A 5131-nucleotide genomic window follows, 5' to 3' on the forward strand; every position below is an offset into this window, starting at 1 on the left:
GGGGCCTGGAGAATGACAGACATACAGGGCAGAGCTGCAGCAGGAAATAGAGCTATCCCAACTGCTCCCTACCAATTATCATTGTTTTAAGGGGCTTGTTTGTTACACAGCAATATTGTGGCAATGGCTGACTGATCCACCCCTGTAGTCCAAATGACCACAGTTTTGTTTCTTAACTTCCATAGCAATCTCTTAACCAGTTTACATGTTTTAATTTTGCCTCTTGCCACTCCATTGTATAAACGGTAGCCACTGTGATATGTTTATTGTAAATTCGATTGCATCTTTTCCTAGTTTAAAGGATTTCAATGGCATCCCATTGCAATTTTTTTAAGATCAATTTTTTAAGATCAAGCACTTCTAATGGTACAGCCATTAAAGGGTTTAAGTGTGTACATCTCAAAAAGAAAAACAGAAGGCAAATGCACTTATCAAGTAAAGGAAAACATGCAAAACAAAAAAATTGGGAAAAAAGAAATCCTATGCCATCACTCCTACAAATAAAATTTCTCAAAATCACATTCAGAAACAATCCTAAGTTTATATAAGTGCGTTTGTAACACTAAACAAAACCAGAATTACAGAAAGCTCTCAATTTATTCTATACTCTGTCTCTGTTTTGGACTCTGCAGTAGCTTGTACTGTGTCAACCAAGCTAAGCTGGAGTCATATCTCCCAGAATTCCCTCCCCTTTGTGTGTCCAGGTCAGGGCTGGCCACAGGAGTAACTTGTACAAGATTTGGAAAGAGACAGACAACAGCAGCAGCTGTAACATTTGGAAGATGGGTGCAGGCTCTAGATGCCACTACAGCTGCATCTGTCCCCATTCCCATGGCCTCATCTGCCTGAGGCCAGTCAGACCGATGGCTCCTGCTCCTCACACTGGACCTCCTACATGTGCAGCGCTCACGGTTTTTTAAATTTTTAAATTTTTTTGGATACAGGGTCTCACTCTATTGCCCAGGCTGGAGTGCAGTGACACAATCATAGCTCACTGCAGCCTCGACCTCTTGGGCTCAAACAATCTTCTCACTTCTCAGCCTCCTGAGTAGCTGGGACTACAGGCACAAACCACCATGCCCGGCTAATTTTTGTATTTTTTTGTAGAGATTGGGTTTCTCCATGTTGACCAGGCTGGTCTTGAACATCTGGGCTCAAGCAGTCCTCCTGCCTCGCTCTCCCAAAGTGTCGGGATTACAGGCGTCAGCCACCCACGCCCAGCCCACAGATGTCTTCTGTAGGTCACCCCAGATGTATGAAAGACAGACAGGTTCCAATTTGTCCTCATGGGTTTTGCTGTGGCTTCCTGGGTCTCCATTCATGTTTGCTTTTTCCCACTTCCTGTCAAGCTTTTCTTTGTAGCCTGCCCTGGCTGACCCAGGTTTACCACTACACAGAAAGAACAGCCTTCCATAGATTTTTTTTCATCATTTCCCCTGTGACATCTTTCTGATATTCCAGTGATCCTTACAGGTGTTACCTCGCCAGCTTTTCCCACAAGGACGTAAGGTCTAACTCCTATAATAAATCCATGATTCAAGGGCATCCTATTGCAATATGAACGAAACCCCCAGTTCCTCATCGTGGCCTGCAATGCAAGGCATGACATGGCCTCTCCCAACTCATCTTATGCCCGTCTCCTCCCGGCTTGCCTGGGTACAGTGTCATCATTCCTTCAGAGCAAGAGCCAATTGACTGGATATCGTAATTACATTCTCTGTTGAGTCACTTAGCTGCTTCAAGGCTCTCCTCCCCACCATTCCTGGTTGCCTGGGTCTGGGGAGGAAGAGGTTAAGGTTGTTGGAAGGCCTGGATAGCTTGGGCCTGTTCTCAATCAGAGCACAGCAGGAAGGCGTGGGGCTGCTTGCTGGGTCGGGGAAGTCTCCATAGCAAAGCGATTAGGTCAAGTGTGGGAGAGAACATGCTGAACGTTCATCTCTGTGCATGGAGGAGGGTGGGCTGAGCCAGGCGCAGGAAGGATGGGCGGTCAAAGTCTCAAAGTGGTAAAGCCCTGGGAGTTGGCTTTGCATCTGCAGAGATTTGGCCAGCTCTGGGCAGAGGGTAAGCGTCTCAGGCATCTCATGACAGGCTGGAACGGGTCAATAGACCAGTCTTGCTGGCTGTGCTGTCCAGCCCTCCCCTCCTTGGCTTCTTCCTGATATTTCTTGGCCCAGGAAGCATGTCTGTCCTCCAAGAAACTTCTCCCAGCTGGCTCCTCTCAGCCAGCTCTGCATCGCCGTGAGAGGTGGCGTTGGCTCCCTGTCTGGCCCTGCAGTTTGGACCAAGTACACACATAGGGGAAGGTGAGCTGTGTCACTGAAACACGACAGGAATCAGGGAATTTGACTTGTCTTGAATATTGTTTCTTGGCTGCATAAGTGGAACATGAAACACCTCTCACCTCCCACCTTCTGTTCCAGCCACACTGGACCACACTCTGTTCTCTGGTTGAGCCAGGCTCCTCATGGCTTTGAACCTGCTGCTGCCTCTGCCTAGAATATCCTTCCCCATCTCACCCTTAAGACCTGACCCAGATGTCACTCCTTTTGCAAGGGAGTTCTCTTCTACACCAAGTCCTGTCTTCCTAGGGGCTTCTGTGTAGTGACTGTATTACATCCCTGGTCTCCACCTTTAACCTCCACACAGAGCACCTGAAACTTTTTAAAAATATATCATTTAGGCAGGGTGCAGTGGCTCACGCCTGTAATCCCAGCACTTTGGGAGACCGAGGCGGGCAAATCACGAGGTCAGGAGATCGAGACCATCCTGGCCAACATGGTGAAACCCTGTCTCTACTAAAAATACAAAAATTAGGCCGGCGTGGTGGCAGGCGCCTGTAATCCCAGCTACTCGGGAGGCCAAGGCAGGAGAATAGCTTAAACCCAGGAGGTGGAGGTTGCAGTGAGCCGAGATCGTGCCACTACACTCCAGCCTGGGCAACAGAGCGAGACTCTGTCTCAAAAAAAAATATATATATATATATATAAAAAAATAAAATTTAATCTCTACTTTGAACCTCCATTTGGCTAGCAGCAAAAATCATGCTGGTCAATTTCTGAGAAATGTGGTCATTTTAGGTTAAAATTCACTTACTTCTGAAATGTTCCTTTCTGCAGTCCCATTCCCACCTTCTCGCCAGGGTCTCATCTGTGTTTCGGTGGTGGTGGGCTGATGGAACATGGGTGTCGTCATGGTTCTGGGCACAGCATCCTTCCTCCCTGGCTACTCCCAAGATGTTTGAGCTTCCATGTGGTCCCTGGCAAGACTTATGGGTCCCCTTGTTCCAACCATGAGATGTCCTCAGTTCCCCAGCTTTCTCCCATCTGACTTCCATGCCCTTCTCAGGGTTATGGGAAATATTAGCTGCTCTCCTATAACATCCTGCATCCCCTAGAAGCTCTCCGGGTCTACTTAGGTCCCTCTGCTGCCAAAGATGTCTGGGCAGCCCTATGCCATGGGTACCATGTTACTCCAGATGACTGATGGGAAGTGGGGCAGGTCTCTACCTTCAGATCCCAAACTCGTATGAAATCTGAGGGTCTTATTGTCCACTCCCACCCTTCTAGATATAACCCTAGAGACAGGGCAGCATGCTGGACACTCTCAGGATCCATCCCCTCCAGCATCTAAATGACTTGCTTCCCCAGCTCACCTCTCCCTACCTGCCTTCCCCCTGACCCTCTTCCCTGCCCCTAGGATCTTTACTTTTTAACTGTTTTTTTCAGGCTGGGATCTCACTCTGTCACCCAGGCTGGAGTGCAGTGGTGCAATTCCAGCTCACTGAAGCCTCCACCTTTCAGGTTCAAGTGAGCCTCCCACCTCAGCCTCCTGAGTAGCTGGGATGACAGGTGCAAGCCACCATGTTTGGCTAATTTTTTATTTTTTAATTTTTTGTAGAGATGGGGTCTCTCTATGTTGCCCAGGCTGATCTCAAAGTCCTGGCCTTAAGCAATCCTCTTGCCTTGGCTTAACTAATTTTTTTTTGACTAGTTAATATATGCACATGGAGCAAAAGGAAGTCAAATAGTACAAAAGAACACTCATATTTGTATATAATTTATTTAATCCTACATTTCTTAGGATACAATCAATTGACTCCTCACCAACAGTAATGACAAAACCACTTTCTCCCAAATCCTTTCTCTTCTCTCTTCCATTCAATTTGGGCTGGTTATTGCTATTATTAGTTCTACTGCTTTACTGCTCCGCAGGGACACTGTGAGTGTTTGTATGAGAAAAATCGTCTTTGTCCAAGACAGCCAAGCATTTTACAGTTCGCTCATTATCTTTGGTCCCCACACACCAAATGACATCAACACTCTCAAGCTCCAAGACCACCAAAGAAGCAGATGCTACCCCTGGCCAACAGCCTCTCTCTAGAGGGTTCTTGTATAAGTTCACACTGATTTGTATCCCTAATAGCTGAGCTACAGACTTTAAACGTACCTTTTCTTGGCCTTCCACTACAAAAAACGAGAAAATCAAGATACTTAACACATTCTTACCTTCATTGGTTTTTACAGTTTCTGCTTTATAACGGTTTATAACATTCGTTTCATTTCGCAACCATAATTCCAATAGTTGTTTTAATTGTAATCCCGAAACATAAATGTATTCAGTGCTCATTATTGGTGTTTTTGCTTCTGTTTCTCATTTGTTTACTAAACTTGAGCTTTCTGTATTTCTTCAAGGTAGCTGAATTTTTGTAGTTTTGAAAATATATGCATGTTCTATATTTGGACTATAGTTTGGGTTGACATGAAGTTCCTGAATCATGTTTTCTTTCTCTGAGGACACCATAGTAGCATATGTGGCACAAGATTGTTTCATTGTATTCTAGCTTTGAATCTTGCTGTGCTGATGTTTGTAGTCAATCTGATTTTTTTAGCTTTAAGTTCAGGGATACATGTGTAGGTTTGTTATATGGGTAAATTGAGCGTCACAGGGGTTTGGTATACAGATTATTTCATTACCCAGATAATAAGCATTGTACCTGATAGGAAGTTTTTACGATCCTCACCTCCCTCCCACCCTCCACCCTCAGGTAGGCCCCAGTACTCAATGTTTAGCTCCCGCTTAAGTGAGAACATGCAGTATATGATTTTCTGTTACTATGTTAGTTCACTTAGGA

Source organism: Pongo abelii, chromosome 21 (assembly GCF_028885655.2).
Source record: "Pongo abelii isolate AG06213 chromosome 21, NHGRI_mPonAbe1-v2.0_pri, whole genome shotgun sequence".
Classification (NCBI taxonomy): Eukaryota; Metazoa; Chordata; class Mammalia; order Primates; family Hominidae; genus Pongo; species Pongo abelii.